Source organism: Grus americana, chromosome 16 (genome assembly GCF_028858705.1).
Source record: "Grus americana isolate bGruAme1 chromosome 16, bGruAme1.mat, whole genome shotgun sequence".
Lineage (NCBI taxonomy): Eukaryota > Metazoa > Chordata > Aves > Gruiformes > Gruidae > Grus > Grus americana.
This window is the reverse complement of record NC_072867.1, coordinates 7,636,139-7,653,406: the sequence shown is the minus strand read 5'-3', so window position 1 is coordinate 7,653,406 and position 17,268 is coordinate 7,636,139. Positions and strand designations below refer to the sequence as shown.

The window sequence follows — 17,268 nt, the reverse complement described above, 5'->3', positions numbered from 1 at the left end:
ACTTTGATTTAAATCCACTCTTCCTCTACCATTGGATGCTATCTGAATAAATAAATCGGTACAAGCACATTTAGCTGCTGGCATGGCATTGCCGTGGCTTTTCCTGTATTTGCTATGATGTAATACGCAGATAAAGGTAACTCCCTCTGTGTGTTCATATTAAGTCACTAACATAACACTTGGTCCTACTTTTTTTTCCCCCCCTTCCCTTCCTCTGTCTCATCTCTATTACCCTCCCCCAAAATTTAAATGGGCAAGTGAATTTTTAATTTGTCGTGTTTTACGTACTTCCCAAGGTGTGCAAGCTGCCTCTGAAGATAAGTGCATCTGGCCGCCTATTTTCCTGTCTTCTGTATACCTGATACAAACTGCAAGAGAGCTCTAAAGAGGTTTTTTGTATTTTACTCCTGGTCACATGTTTGGTACTGTAACTTCCGAAAATTAAAATTAATTATGACCTTAGAGGCAGACAGTCCAACAGTGAAATAGCTTGTAATTTATTTGAACTCTGAAATTCCACTGGTTAAAATTGTGTAAAACTTTCCAATAAATTGTTTATATATATAAATTTTAAGAAGAAAAAAACCCAGCTTAATTATGAGTCTGGTTCCTCAATAAAAAAAGATAGCTACCTGGTTAATCATTGCTATGCACTAGATCACTAATTTTCCTCTTAATGACAGTAGGATTTTTGTCATTTTCCCCATAAAACATCCTCAATTATCTAACAAATGCATTTGCTTTAAGGGGACGCTGTCTAGGGTTTTACGCCCCAAGACAGGCATGTCACGAAATAGCTGTAGGTTGGTGAAGAACCTCTGTTGGACTAAATGCTTGCAAGTACTGACAAGAGTGGGAGTTCAGCATTTGGATGGAGGCCTGTACAGAGGCTCATGGACAGCTCTGTTCTCAGCTACTCCTACTTGAAATGAGTTATTTTGTTTTGCTCTTACCAAGAAATTTAGACCTTGTGAGCCTTCAAAGAAAATGCACATGCTGCTGTTTCCCTATGGGAACGCACAGCTCCATCTGGGTATATTGAGAGGCTGCTCATAAGACGACCTGGTTTTCCCAAAGTCTGAAATTTTTGTGGAAAAATGAAGTGAATGATTGCACTCCTATACTAAATGTGGGGATTTTCTTTTAATGGCTTTTTAAATAACTGTTTCCACATTAGATGCATCACTAAGTATGAAGGTTTCTGCAAGCTATGAAATACAGGTGGGCCTCCATTTGTTTGTTGGGGACACAGACCTGCTCTTGTGATTTGGTTTCAAGTTGTTCAAGAAGGATGTGACAGTTTATATTCTAAGATCTCATGACAAATGTGTAAAGTTAAGTGCCTTTCCCAGGCTGACTGCTAACTGGCCAGGAAGTCACTAAGACTGTGGCTGGCAAAGAATAAAGAAAATGTAAAGATGCTGAATCTTGGTTATGGGAAACTGCTCAACATTTAAACTCCTGTGTCTGAGAACATGGGGTGGCATTTGCAACAGGTGTTTGCCTGGTACTCAAAGACCCAGTGTAATAAATAGTTAGTTAAAGAGTAAAAGTTCACCTGATGGTTAATGCTGATTTTTATGGCTATGGACTTGAGACCTCTTGAAAATGAGAAATGCTAGTACTAAGAAGTGCATGGGTTTCTAGGGATGGATGGATTTTGGGGTCCTGTTCATTTGTTTGAGAATGAAGTATCATGACATGGTGTTATTCTGGATTCATTTGAACAGAGATGGCCAGTGAGATGAACAGGTGACTGGGATGTAGAGTTTGTGAGAATTTCCCTTTCCTTCTGACTTGCACTGGACTGATGAGTTGGGTTTTTTGACCCCACTGTATCACCCTGCCCTTGAGGGTTTATAAAACAGAAAGTGGACTGAAAAAGCTCTACCTGTGCCACTTCAGAAGAATGTTTAGCTTGGCACTGCCTTCATCCCTGACGGCTGCTCATGATGCCTGGGGCCATTTACTGTAGGGATGAGCAGACAAACCTGATGTATACTCAAACCTGGAAATATGATTTAATTAATCAGTGGAATAACTTATGGATGTGGTAGATTCCTCATAAATTAAACTTTTCATCAAGATTAGTGTTTGCATTCTTGCTCGTGCATTCTCTCTCCTAAAAGCTGCTTCCTGAATTCAGGAGTCGCTCGCTGGAAAATGAAGGCACTTGTGCTGTTAAGGAGGAATAAGAAAGGAGGATCCTACAAAGCACTGTGGTCCTCCACCTTTGAGCCCATGCAGGCTGGTCAGCAGCTTCTCATGTCCATTGGTGATCTGGCTCTCTAAGTACTACAAGATGCTCTTCATGAGATGGGTGGCATGGGGGCAGTTCTTCATGCTGAAGAATACCTTTGTATTGCAGAGCTATAGCTCAACCAGGTATCATAGAATGGTCTGGGTTGGAAGGGACCTTAAAGCCCGTCTAGTTCCAACCCCCCTGCCATGGGCAGGGACACCCTCCACTACACCAGGTTGCCCAAAGCCCCATCCAACCTGGCCTTGAACACTTCCAGGGATGGGGCATCCACAGCTTCTCTGGGCAACCTGTTCCAGTGCCCCACTATCCTTACAGTAAAGAATTTCTTCCTAATACCTGATCTAAATCTCCCGTCCTCCAGCTTAAGGCTATTATCCCTTGTCCTGTCACCACCTGCCCTTGTAAACAGTCCCTCTCCAGCTTTCCTGTAGGCCCCTTTAGGTACATACTGGAAGGCTGCTGTAAGGTCTCCCTGGAGCCTTCTCTTCTCCAGGCTGAAGAATCCTAACTCTCTCAGCCTGTCTCCATAGGAGAGGTGCTCCAGCCCTCTGATCACCTTTGTGGCCTCCTCTGGACTCACTCCAACAGCTCCATGTCTGTCTTGTACTGGGGACCCCAGAGCTGGACACAGTACTCAAGGGAAGGTCTCCCAAGTGTGGAGTAGAGGGGGAGAATCACCTCCCTCGACCTGCTGGTCACACAATGCCAGGGTGTTTCTGGCTGCTGGTGTTTCTGAGGGGAACACATCCAGGTCTGTGCTTCATCCTGGACCTCCACCCACTGCCTGCCACCCCACCATCCTCTCCTTGAGCCATGAGCTAAGTGTCTTTAATGGCAGGGCTACCAGTTACCAACCACACTTGCTGAGGGTTCACTTGATCCCACTGTCCATGTTGACAAAGAAGTTAAACAGTGTCAGCCCCAATACTGACCCCTGAGGAACACCACTCGTCACTGGTCTCCACTTGGACAAGGAGCTGTTGACTCTAAGTGCAATCATCCAACCAATTCCTTATCCACCAAGTGGTCCATCCATCAAATCCATTTATCTCCAATTTAGAGACAAGGATGTCATGCAGGACAGCGTCAAATGCTTTGCAACAAGTCCAAGTAGATGACATCAGCTGTTCTTCCCTTACCCACCAACACTGTAACCCTGTTGTAAAAGGCCACCAAATTTGTCAGGTACTACTTGCCCTTAGTGAAGCTGTGTTGTCTTTTTTCATTATCTGTGCCAGTCACAAAGATATGACATAGAAAATGCTGTTAATGCATTTGCTGCCTTAAAAATTTTTCTTGTTGGCTCTTTCAGCTGCTTAGGCCAGCAGGTAGTATCCTCCAAGGCTTAGTGAAGAATTAGGTTGAAATTGCCAAGGGGTGTCTCTTCCTGTACTGACTTAAGGATGTATGAGGCTCACTCTCCTTTGTCCTTCCTTCATCCTGCACTAGCCATATCTGCCTTGTCAGCATTTTCTGCTTGGGAATGGCTGAGTGGACTCTGCTCTGTTAGCTGTGCATCTTTTTTTATTTAACGGAGATCTTCTGAGTGTCTATTTGGCATAAATCAGTTGAGAATTTGCTGGTAATAAGTGCAGAGGAGGGAAAGAAAAGAATACTTGGAGCCCTCCATCACTTTCTCTTGGCAGTCTCGTTCCTGCTCTTGGAGGAGGTCTTTTTGCTTGTCCCTGAATTGATTCAACCCCCAGAGCACAAATGCTCCAAAGCTGTGTCACAGGGTCGCTGTCTGTCTCCAGAAAGTCATGTGGTAAGGGGCTCTGCATGCTATGGAGAGCAGCTCCCCCCATGCAAGGAGTTACAGGATACTGCTGGGGGTAGCTACAGCTGGTATGCACTGGTACTAATATAATCCTGCAGGACTGTGTCCATGAGACACAAGTGTGACATGTGAGGTATTTAAGGAGACACACCTGTTCTGGGCACAGGCCCGGGTAATGCATGCCTTGGAAATGGAAGGTTTTGGTGGAGCAGGAAAGACTCCCATTTCACCCATAGGAGGGCTCTGCTTTCTCCTTTGTCCCCAGTTTCACGTTATTTTATAATTCCCTAATATTATGTAATCATGTGGTCTGTTAGCACTGGGCTGTTTCAAAGACCAGGTTAGTGTTTGCATTTGAACTTTTTTACTTTAGTGTGTGATTCCAGAGTGATTAGTAGGAGAGAACAGCTTCTGGGCTGAGTGATGGTTTGGGTGTAACTGCTCCCAAGAAAGGGCAGAGAATCTGGAGAATGTCATCTATGTGCCGGGTTGGGTTTTTCAGTCCTTTAGATAATTTAGATTTTATGTTGTGTTTACCTGTATTTTTATCATGAGGCCTCTGTCTTGCAATCTGGAACAGTAAATCACATAAAAGTGATATCATCTTACCAAATTCTGTAGAAAAATATTTTGTCTCTTTGGTTTGAAATTTCTGAGTATCCTTCTCTTTCTTCTTCCCATCTGCCCCCTCAACTCAAAAATTGTTGTGAAATGGCTACTTTCCATAGAGAAGACAAAGCAAGCAAATGCAAAATAAATCTTATGGTTGTGTAGTATAAAGAAATTAACTTGCTTAGATTTTTATCTCTCTTTTTTAAGGTAATCTGACACTTGTTTGGCAGAAGATAATTTTTTTGCTATTGGAAAGGGGATGTATTAATACGGAGGAAAAAATCACAGTGTCTGTCCATATGACTTGATTCCATCTCTCTGTCTTGTCTTTCAAGTAGAATTGAAATGTTTCTCTCAAACTTCTTTAACATTCAAAAAAGGCACATAATGTGGAATCTCCTAGTTAGCCTTGGTCTCACTCCACATGCCCCTCCTTTCCATGGATTCCTGCTCTTGGTGAGGTTTTAAGTGCTCGTTGGTTTGGGACAGCTATCGGGATTAGGGCCAAGATTTCTCCTGTACCTGACAGACTGTTGTGTGAAAATAGTAGCAACTGGACAGTTTTTCCTTTCCATCTTTCTTTTAAATAGAATTTGCCAGTAAACATCCAGTATGCTAGTTGTTTGTAAAACTAATAATGGCTGGTGGAACTAAGGAAGAGAGGGTGAGAGGCATGCTTTACTCCAGGGCCTGGTTAGTTTTGGCAGTTAGGTATTTAGGGGGCAAGGTGGTTATTACTCCCTTCTATAACAGCTCTGAATTCTGAGTGGGGTGGACTGGAATAACCAGACCCTGAGGGGACAACAGATTCTCCTTCTCAGAAATGAAATGTTGTTGGCAGGGGAGAAGATCCTGGGAATGGAGACTCCTTGGCTCCAGCCTCACCTGGCTCACTGTGAGCAGATCATCGGCCCTTATGGCAAAGGCATATAAATCTGAATTTCCTTAATCCTAACCTGAAAGATGGCTGCAGTGTGGCAAGAGCCTCCTCACCTGCACAGGTGAGCAGAGGTGCTGACCAAAACCCATGGTCCTCTTTAGTCCCTGTACGCTGGCATTCACAGTTCAACCAGCCCCAAAGCCTGAAATAATTTTCCTTCCTTGTGGGCAGACACATTTTTGTACATATGAATGTGAAAATACCTTTGATTATGATACTAAGCAGCAGAATATCTCATTGTAAGGGAAGCATTCTCCTTACCGAGCTGTCGTGCCTCCCAGGCTAGCTTTGTATCTCTGCACATCACTGCGTTTTGCTGCACAGACACAGCCTAAGGCAGACGTAGCCTCACTACCCTTGCCAGCTGGTAGTGGTGGGCTCTCTCCCACCCCTGTCCCTACTGGATTCTCTGAGAATTAATTGATTTCAAACCAAAAACTGACGAGATGTATTCTGGGTGTTTTTTTGAGGGGAGTGGTTGGGTTTAGTGGGGTTTTTGTTTCTTAACTGCACCCTGCAAAATGTCCTGGCTGAGTTGTTTCCAAAAACTGGCATCTTTAGGGAAGGGGTTATAAATTGCTAATTTAAAGCCTGCAACAGGATAATTAACTAACCAGTTTGATGTAAATGGCTTAATGGGGCTTTACTACCCCCTTTGAACTTAAAGTAGCACTAAAAAGTAAACTGTAAATACCTTCAAGGAAAGTACTGGCATGCTTGAATGTGGGGCTGCTTGGTTGTAAGGAGCAAGCCTGCTTGTCTTGCCAGGAATCCAGTGGCCTGTGTGACAGCAAACATGTCAAGGGGGTGGTGGACCAACCAGGCACCCCTTGGGGAAGGCTCTGCAGCTACCCTAGTTCTTCAGGAAGCAAATAAACTCTGATCTATCAGGCTTTCAAACCTGCCCTGCCTGCTTTGGAAAATTTAAATCACAACCTCAGTTTAAATGCAACTGTAATGAATTTCAGCAGCGTTTAAGAAAAGAAAAAACAACAACAACAACAACAAAAAAAAAACCCTGAGGGGGAGGCAGCCACTAGAGTCCACCCTAATTTTCCTGCAGTTGTATTTGCATTAAGGTCTTCCGGCAAGTCCAGGCAGAAACACTTATTACACTTTGTTTCAGAAGACCTTGTTACCCACTGAATCTGCTGAGACAACTTACTGCAGCCCTGCAGTGGATTCCAGTCTCTGATGCATTTTGGGGACTTTTGGGAGAACCTCTAGACTTTCTTACTGGGCCGTTACAAAATTCCAAGGGAGGAAGTCAACAACTAATAAGCATCAGAAGTGAAGATCATTACAAAGTGGAAGCCTCTCGTGTAGTTAGGCATTGATCTCACTTCTGGCTATGCAAACTGGAGTGTCAGGGAGAAGAATTTCGGGCCTAATGGCAGGCAGGAGTATTCCCTCTGTCCCTCCCTCCATGGGAGACAAGCTCCCGGGCTGAGGGCTGCTCTGCTCCATCTTCTCATTGCACATGCACCTTGCAGTGCCAGCAATAATTTGTAAGAACTTTTTCTTCATTGTTCCTCCGTGTCGCCACCATCTTTCACCTATTGCCAGCAGCCTTCCTGGGTACTGGAGGATGTTTTGGAGTTTGAAGCACATCCTCAATTCCTACTGTGACCCCTGACACATGGGATTTGGCTTTACAGCCAGGTTTACTGATGAGTGTTCCTGGTCCTTGGCTGTGCTTTCCTGCCAGCTTTATTGCACTACCCCTGAAGACCATGAGGCTGTAAGGCTGAGCCAGAGCAGGGCTGATGCAGGAAGAGGGCAAGACATAACCTTTTCAGTGGTGGCCCTGACTTGGATGGGCTAAAACAGATCATGATGCCTCATCATCTGTAATGATGGATCTGTTTCTCTGTGGTTTGGTTTCTGGTTTGGGTTTTTTGGTGTGTTTGGTTTTTTGGTTTTGTTTTGTTTTTCCTAGCTGGGAAAATAATGGGAAATAATGTACCACTAGCAATATTCATGCTGGCTTTAAAACAAAACGAAACAAACAAACCAACAAACAAAAACTAAACAAAAACCATAAAAGCACTGAGGTGTGTTGTAGAGGGCAATGATACAGAAGTGCTACATCTTATTTTAAAAACCATGTCTGACAGAGGATTCAGTGCTGTACTCTAATTGGTTATTCAGGTGTCTATGAGCCTATTGTATGCAAAGATCAGAAGGCTCTACTGCGGCCTTTGGAAGAAGAGGTAATAACATGGCACTTCTTTGCTCCTACGTGTTGACGGAAGAAGCTGGCACAATGGCACTACCTGCTTGCTGTGCGTGGGTGGGAGCACAGTGCAGGATTAATTTAGAGTTGATTGTGTTGGCAGGGATCTGTCAGCAGAGCTTGCCCAGCTGCCTGTGCTATGCTGTAGCTGTTAATCCTTCACTTTTATGAGCACTAACCTAGATCACATTTAAAAAAATTAAAACTGCATGCGCTATTAGAGAGAGAGATACTTGCAAGCAGAAGAGCTCTGTATACATGCAGTGTTGACGGCTGGAGATTCCCTTCAAAGAATGCCAGAACACCTTAGTGTGCCAGCTTTGATATCTTGGCATCTGACTGGGAAATGCAAATACTCAATCTTATTCCATCATTCCCACATGCTGATGTATCCAAGGGGAACTTCTGTGAGTGGTGTTGTTATTCCCATATAATTTCAGCTGCTTCTTTGCTTCCCAGCACCACCCCATCATGTGTCCAACTGAGTACAGTGTCGTCTTTTGCATTTGTTCCTCTCATGAGGAGGCAATAAGGGCATTAGTGTGCATGTGCAGCAAAGGAACAAACCCTGTGGTGGGGGAGGGTGCGGTTGTTTTTACGAAGCTTTTCTCTTTCTAATTTCTGCCCCCCCACCCCCCAACCCTTCCGCAGATTTTTAGATTCCTCACTAAGTCCTTTAAATAAGATGATCAATCAAAACCCAAATGAACAAAAAAGCTTTTTCATACTTCCTAGGAAAATAAAAATTAAGTTAAAGAAAAAAGTGGATTGTAATAATCACCCTTTCTTTCACATAACAGATGGTCAGAGTTAGGACTTTCTAAAGTTCTGGTGTACTTTACATGTCTTCTAATAATGATACTTTTAAAATGAAAGTTTTATACAGAAAATAATAAAAAATACATATGAAGAAAGCTAGCTTAACTATGAATTTCTGCTGTGCCATTGAAAGACCCAAACTCATCAGTCATTTTTGGGCACCTCAGTAAACTTCAGCACTGTTGTTAGTCCTGCCTGAAGCTATGTGTATCTCTGTGACCCAGTCTCTTCTAGGGGGAAGAAGTAGTATTTGCAAGATGGCAAAGCAGAATTTATTTTCCTCGCAGTTTCACTATTTGTTATGAATAACTGTCTTTAAAAAATCCCACAATGGTCCTCCTCCCAACACACTTTTTGTTTTGAAACCCACCAAACCCGACACCCATGTTTGATTTGTTGGCTCAAGCATAACAGGAGAAATGTGAGCTGTAAACCCTGGCGAAGCACTCTCGATGGCTACTGCTAGAGAAAGAACAAATTATGCATAACAGTCCTTTCCTGACTTTTCCTCTGTTTTTAGAAACATGAAAAATTTCACCAGTACTTTTTTCTGGCTATTGCAAATAATAGAAAGTTATGTGAAAATTAGAACATAATGAAGACAAATTTTGTAGTGGTGTCTGCTGCAGGTCTTGGGTGTGTTCACTGAACTGCCTCCTGCTCAGAGAACAGCTGGAAAATCCAAGTCCTTTCCCAACATGTCAAAACCAACTTTTTCAAAGGATGCAGTAGCTGTGCCATAGCACCTTGCCTGTTTGTAAGCAAATGTATTCTGTTGGGACTATCTCTGCCTGGGCCAGCATTCTTGCATGCAGCTGGCTGTATTAAATCAATTTGATGAATTACTATATATCCTTTCTAATTTTTCTAAAGGCAGGTCCTTGCTGTTTCTTGCCTGCACAAGATTAAAAGGGCTTTTACGTTACATACCCTGTTATAAGACTTTAATTGTCTGGAACAAGTCTGCGTGTGCAAAGATTAGTCCTGGAAGGGGCTGGGGATTTAGGAGTACTCTCAGGCTTCTTACACTGAGGCAGCAGAGAAAGGTGGTGTGTGAAAGCTGTGTTAGCATCCATGATGGAGGATACTCTATGATAAGAAGGATGCCATCTATGCCACTTAGTTGACTGTTGCTTTGGTTTGGATTTCAAGGTGGTTTTTCCTGCTGTTAAAATGTATTCTTTGAGTGAGGTGTCTGCCAAGAAAATGCCTGGAGAAGGGAATAGATTAACCCTAGACGGACTGACTTGATGGGTCAGAGAAAGCTGGATGGTATCAGAACACCCCTATAGCTGATGGGGCACATCTTTTCTCAAGGTCATGAGCCTCCGGACATGTGCATTTTGGGGTACCTGCACTGTGGCATAACAATGCTACAATTTATTCAGCCCTTCTCTGTGACAGAACTGTGTGTGGCTGAATAATGTGCAGCCAAGGGCCAGGGACTGAAAGCAGCTAGATGCTAGATACAGGCGTTTGGGAATGCACAATACCAAGAGTGAGGTTTCAGTCCAAACCTATCCTCACTAAACTTACTTCTTGCACCCTCTGGGAGTCTCTTGATGTTGTTATATTAGTGAGCTCTGCTGGAAGTGGTAAGGATATAAGAATTTTATTTTTTCCTCCTAGTCCAAGGTGTAGTATCAATGTTTATTGTGGCTGTTAGCAGTAGTTTGTACATGTATTACTTCTTTAGTCTGATCCTATTTATGTAGCTATAAAACTGCTGAGTTGTTTCATCTGTGTAACGGAGGTTTCAGTCCCTCTGGCTGTTTTGGGTTGTCTGTTTTGGTTCTGTTTGATTGGTTTTTTTTTTTTTTTTCTTCAACTGCTTTCCTTGGTGAGAGGGGAGAGCTCTATGGGAAGTGATCCAGCAAACTTTTTAAATAGCCTTTTAGTATGTGGTTGTTTTTTTAACTCTTGCTCAAGCTTTTAAATATGTGAATTGTCTCTGAATTCTCATGTGAGTGCCTATGAAACCTGCCAGCCAAGCCTAAATCTTGCAGGAGGCGCAGCCACTTTTGTGTTCTCAGAGCTCTGGCACAGACACCTGGTACACCTGTGTCTCCTGCTAGTTTCAGTACTGTCACAACTTCACCCCTCATGCCTGTTTCTCTGGTACCTCCTGTTTTTCCCAAGGTTATCTTCTATAAATAGAATCTACTCCAGCTTTTCACTCCCCCACACCCATCTTGAAGAGAATAATTACCAATGAGATGGTTTTAATAGTGCTGAAAGAAGGAGGGTGATCCTTCTGCTGTGTCCTTTGAGGCTTTTTTCTGATAGGAAATAAATTGCTTAGCAATTTCCTTAGGTGACAAATGTAAAGTAAGGAGCTTTTGAAGTAGTTAAGCTTGAGTATTTAAACGTTCGATAAACCATGGGTTATCTGAAGAATAAAATTGTAATTGTTCGGGCACCCCCACAGAATTCCATTCAAAGATCTCCATTTGAGTATAAAATCTAGTAATTTCCTTAACTGTCGTTAGACTGGTGGAGGTAACTGTGGTATCTAGTGTTCACCTGTCCAAAAAGCAAAGCCACACTCAACCCAGGCTAGCAGAGATCCTTGGGATGATGCAGCTATCTGTCAGCACATGTCAGCAGCCAGAAGACATAAACATTCAGAGCATTCATAAACCAGAAAAAATTCTCTAAAATGAAAAAAAAACCACCCCTAAATGAAAGCATATAAGGGTTTGAGGTGATGATGCTGACTTTACTGTCCTTTGAACTATGCCTGCAGCAGCCCAGAGCTTAACATCGTATCAACCAAGAGAAATGAAAGAGAAGCTGTCTCTGTAGGCTACGTGATGCAACTGGTGAGCAATTGCTCAGATAGCAGGGTGCTCTGCACGGAGTAAGTACCTACCGATAGAAATGCTGTGTAAAGGGATCCCTGCTGGCACACAGATACCTGCTGGCAAATTACACTGTAGTTGGTGGGAGGATAAGAATCTACTACAGCTTTTTAAAATCACCTGTGTCATGATCACCTCGTGATAAACATTAATCTCGCCAGTGTAAATAAAAGCATAGCACATTTCCCAAATAATCTCTTAAAATAAAACCAGATTGGTGCATGAGAGTAACCCAAGTCAGAACAACCACTCAACCTACAGTATTACTACCCAGAAGCTCAGAATGAAATGGGAACAGTGGTACTTTTTCAGGTTTTACAGCCACCTCTTTGCTCTAGTTTGACAATTATTTATTACTACTAATACTTTGTAAACTTATACAGTGCTTTATGAAGCAAGACATGTTTCCTATTTTAAAGATCTTATAATCTTGTGGGCTGATAAGGGGTGCAAATTATTGCTTGGATGTTCATAAATAGCATTAGAACTAAGAGTTTTATTAGTGCTGAGTCCTTTCAAGCCCGTGGCTCGTTCTTTTTCTTAACAACGCTTTCCTAGTCAAGTGCCGAAACGAGGATTTCAACACCTTGATTTTCCAGGCTGGAACAGTGTGGGCATTCTTTTGTTTCTTGTAGTGAAACAGCAAAACCCAGGCAGAGTCCCAGTGCAGTAACTGTTGCTCTGCATGGGTTTAATCCACCGTCTTTGCTTGCCTCTCTCTTTGAGACTACAAATCTGGAGTTTGGGTGATGGCAGCAGAGAGCAAACTTGGGAGGTTTGTGTGTGTGTGCACATGCGTGTTTTAAATAAACAAACAATGGAACAGCAACTTCAACAAATTGAGAGTGGTGCTAATTTGTTATAGTGCTGTCTTGCCTTCTGGCAGTGTTGATTTAGGAGAAGCTGAGCAGACTGGAACGGATGCGGGGAGCCGCTGGTTCTTTTGCTGTGGGGTGTGTATATAGTTTAGTATAAAATGCTTCTAGGGGTCCTGTCCTGAGGAGCTTCCAGATTACAGGGTAAAGCACATGCATAGGCTGCCAATCCCCTTTTCAAAACCAAATCTAGGGCAAAAGTACCTTCCCCCTCTGCCTTGCTCCTCCCCTCCCATTTTTCTTAAATGGAGAGATGTTTTAAGTCTTGATTCATGACAAGAGCCTATAATTTATGTGTTTTGAGGACTGCCAGAAAATCCTTGACTTTGACAAGAATAGTGTGTAGGGAAGGAAAGGAGGAAGATCCTTTACTTCGGATCGTAGCAAAGTTTTCAACACCCCACAACCTTGCTGGGCTGTCTTTCATAAGGTGCCTAGGGCTGTAATCCCCAAAGCTGAGAAACTGCCTGACACAGAAGGCTGGCCAAATGTGCATGAGATCTCTGCAGCCCTGCAGCACAGTTGTGCAGTGCTGCAGGATAAGGACGGCAGGATGGGAGCCTTGCTGGGAAGAGGTGGATTTTGGAAGCATATGCAGCCTGTGAGCTGAGTTTAAAGAAAGTCTGAACTCTCAAGATGACTGAGGAACAAAACAGTCAAAATGGGAAGCAGTGGCTGAGGAGAGGCAGCCAAAGAAATGAAGAATTTTGAAAATGAGTAAACCCTGCTTTCTCCATTGGTTATCTTCAGCTTGGACAGATTAGGATGCAATGCAGATAGTTTGCAAAACTTTGAGTCTGTTAGTCCTTCTTCTTTTACAAGCAATAGCGGCTTTCTGGAATCCTCTCATTTGCCAGGCTCAGAATTGCAGGAATACTTTTTGGTGGTTGCAAAGAACCAAATGTATGAGGGAGGGTTCAGGATGATCAGTTAGGCATCTGATTTGGAGGGACATTTGGCAGGCAGTACAGTCTTGATACAGCCTGGACAGATTCTTAAACAGTGGTTTGCCTGAAAGGCTTCACAGGAGCAGGGCTTAGAGACAAAGATTTCTCTGGGAGGTACAGGGATGAGTACACGGTCAGTTCTTGGGAAAAAAGAAGAAAAAAATGGTGGATAAAGTGCAAAAGGTGCTGTATTTAAGGCATTGTTTATTTGTGTTAAGGAGAACTGCTGCTGCATTTGCAGGTATGCATAAGGGAATGAGATTTGGTTTTGTAGAAGAAAATGAGAGCGCAAAGTTTGTTTCTGTGCTCACTGGTATTTGGCATGTGGTGAGAGAGATGACATTTTGGTCTGAGGCTGTTACTACCCATGTCCTTCCTGCAACCCTCAGCATGAAGCTCAGTGTTGACTATTGCAACAAGTTCATGATATTAGCAGTACTCTGTATGCAGATACTCTGGTGCAGACTGCTTCTCTCTGCAGAAAAGTCTGCTGAGTCCACACAAGAAATAAAAATAAGCAGGCCATTTGGGAGGATCTTTATCAAACCTTCTCCCATTCCTCCCAGTACTCTGGGGCCTTGTTTGCTCTAACAAACCCTGTAACTAAGGGGTCTGAGTCACAATCGCTAGTGGATTTAACACTCCCAGCTGCCTGCCTCATGCCTGTCCTGGAGATCCCTCCCCAGTTGCAGGGACAGCTGGAAGGGCCATGCATTTGCTCCACTATTGCTGTGTTTCACAACCCAGCTATCAGCTTGTACCTGTGGTGACTCAGAGCCCTAAAGCTGTGCTGCAACTGGGAGGGTGCAGTAAGACAGTTGGGAAAAGTTGGAAAAGGGTCACGACGTTCCTTCTTCTCCACAGTGCTGTGTGCTTTTGCCCCCAGAGCAATGCCCAGCTGAAGCTGCCGCCCTGTGAACGCCCTGCCAACTCTGGCCTACCATCCTGAAGGACAAGTCCCAAGCTTTTAGGACCAGAAGCATCTTCTCACTCCATGTAATTCATAGAGTTGTTGATTCTGCCTAACGCTCTAGGATTAGCTGAGAGGTAGCAACAATCCTTTAGTCATGTCCTAAATTCTTGCATTGTAAAGGGAGAATTCTGTGCATCAAGGCTCAAAGGTAGCTGGGAAACAGAGGAATTTTGCATACCAAAGGGGCCTTAACTGGTGGATGGGTAGAGGGTATCCCTCCTCCTGTGTGAGCTGAGCTACTCCACTGAATATGTGGGTGCTTTACAGCAACAAGGAGTCATTACATCAGCATGGGACATCAGAGCTGCCTTTGCCACTTGCAATGCAGGTACAGTTGGAGCTGAACTTGCTCCGTTGTTGCAGAGCTGCAGAAGACCCCAACATCTATTGCTGCTCACCAGCTTCTGAGGCTTTATTTGTTTTGTGCCACTGTTGTGTTCCTGAGATCAACTGTGCTCTGCAGATATGCAGGAATTTTTAGTGCCTGGCTCTGCTTGACAAGATCTATGATGTCCATGCCTCTTCTCTGCCCACTAAAGGGTTTGGGTAGTCTTAGGCTCCTTCATGTCAGCAGTGAAAATAAATGTATAATATACCCTGGCTCTGTTTAGGAATTGGCAGGAAGCTTCATTTCTGACTGCAGTGTGATGTTCTAACAGTAGGAAGCACCTTTGTTTTAAGCAGTTCTCTGCTAATCTCTGCCCTAGAGGGGAAATACAGCTATGGAGAAGAGCTTCTTGCTTCATCCATTCACAGTAGCAAGAAGCAAATTGCTGTAATCTGCGTGTAAATCTGCATTTGAGCTGCTGTCTCGAAACCTGTCCAAGAAATACCTTTATGCAGCATTCAGCCTTTCTTAAGCTGAGTATTGCTGGTATTGCTGAGTGTTTAACAGAGTCCTGATGCTGGCAGATGCAGCCAGTAGCATGTTGCTCGTATGCGGTCTAGAGTGTGTGATCTCTTGGAGTGGGGGGAGCTCCAAATCCCTGGGCTCTGCCCCGTTAAAGTTGCACACTGTTAAAATATGGGTTGGCCTGTTCATGCTGGCAGTGGTCCATTCAGACTAGTTCAGCAAATGCTTTTGGTTCAGCGTAGACCAGGTCAGTAAGCAAACACTTGCTTACATTTCACTTCTTCATTGTATTGACAAGATTTAAAAATCTTCCATCTATAGATGTCAAAACAGGGCAATCTGAATACAAAAGACCTATTAGTTCAGTGTGGAAGGGATTTAGTTACAGAACTGTGGAGATAAGAATGCAGGTGGGAATGATGGGAAGACTGTCCTGGGCCTGAGCCCACCAGATGTCCAGGAAGAATGAAGAAATGTCTCCTTACATTCAGTGTCCTTTTCACAAAGACAGTTTCTATCTGTCAGGCCAGTGTCCTCCTTTATGTTCTCTCTCATCCAACCACATTAATTATTGTAAGTTTTTTTCCTTTGGCCTTTTATCTTTTAAGGTTGAAATGATAATCAATATTCTCCTAACTTTTTAAATGTAGGATTTCTATCTCCAGCAGCATGGCTGGAGACGTGCAGCCATCAATGTGACAAGACATGAGGGTCTAAAAACCTATTTTAAATCCCTGCAAGGCTGCAGGGTTATTTCTGTTCTGTTTTGGGGGGGTTTTTTGTTTTCACTGGGGCAGCACTGCACTTGCAGAGAGGGACCTGTGCTTAGCATCTGCCTTGAGACTATCCTCCTTGATAACCCTGCTGGAGCTGATTACAGGAACTCTGGGGGATGGAGGATACACACTGCAGAGGATACCCTAAGCTTGACAAGCTACGTATCTATGGGATGTGCCTTCCCCTCACATGGAAAAAATGTTGTTGCTTTTTCCTTGGGGCAGGGAAGGGTGGAATTATGTATCTTCAGTTTTGCGATTCTCGTACCAGCTGCAGATCACCATGAATCAACTTGACCTCTAGTCTCTAAGAACATAGATTAAATTATCAGTGAAGCATCATTATAAATAAGAGAGGGTACACAGTATTTTTTTTCCCCTCTTGCACCACAGATCTAACAAAAGCCAAAGGACCTGGCCTGGCTCAATGCCATAACATCTCTAGAAGAAGAGGGTTTCAAAGGCTTGGGAAGGGGGACAGGGAAATGGGGACAACATAGAGGATCACCATTTAAGTGTTTGACTTCCATTGCCTGTACTGTGTGGGGAACAAGATCGTGAAGCTCTGATGCCAGGCTTTTCTTGTTGTAGAGGCATTTCTAAATGGTGATATTTAGTTGCCTGAATTTCTGGGCAGAAGAAAGCTGGTGCAGACATCCTAGGATCTGCTGTTCTTGGATATATATGGAATGGTCCTCCTGAAGCTCAGTGCCGTTGGGAGTCCTGAATGGAGGTGGCTAGAGAGAGTCATCAAGAAACTTGCAGAGGCCTTCTGCTCTGTTTCCGTCACAGTTCAGCAGTTCTGGGGAGATGGGTGGAGGGGATGTTGTTCTAGTAGTTACATATTTAAGGCAGGTGGCCGTTTTAAAATGTACGTTTCAATTTTGATTGCAGTTTTTTAATTGCATTTAACAGCGTCCCTGCTGGTTCTCCATTCTGCATCCGTGCAGCCACGTTCTATTGATGGCCTGTTGTGATTTCAATGGAACATCATGGGATGTACCTGGCACGTCGGGCAGCACTGGATGGAGGTGCCTTTAGCCCAATGTACCTGGCATGGTAAGCGGCAACCAAGTGGTTAATCTGCATTCTACTGCTCGTAGTCTCAGCTTGTATAGCAAGGTGTTCCTGCTTTGCTGCAGCCTTGCACTGACTGGAAATCACTTTGCTCTCCTGATGTTAGTGCTTTCATGCACATAGGGCCTCTACCCTTTTCACCCATGGAGATTCCCCTTCCCTGGGCAGTTTACCGTGCAGTAGAGAAGGGCCTAGCTGTGTCGGGCTCTCCTTGTTATTCTAGAACAGGAAAGAGAAGGAACTGGGGAAATCATCTGAC

The 17,268-nt window shown here is 43.7% G+C and overlaps 1 protein-coding gene across 3 annotated transcripts in view; it reads left to right on the top strand.

Moving 5' to 3' along the window:
- The window catches only part of HIC2 (HIC ZBTB transcriptional repressor 2), an 82,806-nt gene that overhangs the window by 50,412 nt on the left and 15,126 nt on the right, over positions 1-17,268 (top strand). Inside the window, exons 3-4 of one of the 3 annotated variants that reach the window (XM_054843848.1) lie at positions 297-422; positions 16,848-16,991. The exons of 1 other annotated variant lie outside the window; for it this stretch is intronic. The gene's annotated coding sequence lies outside the window, so the exon portion shown is untranslated. The remainder of the gene's footprint in view (positions 1-296; positions 423-16,847; positions 16,992-17,268) is intronic. One more of the 3 variants, XM_054843847.1, reaches the window with a different exon arrangement.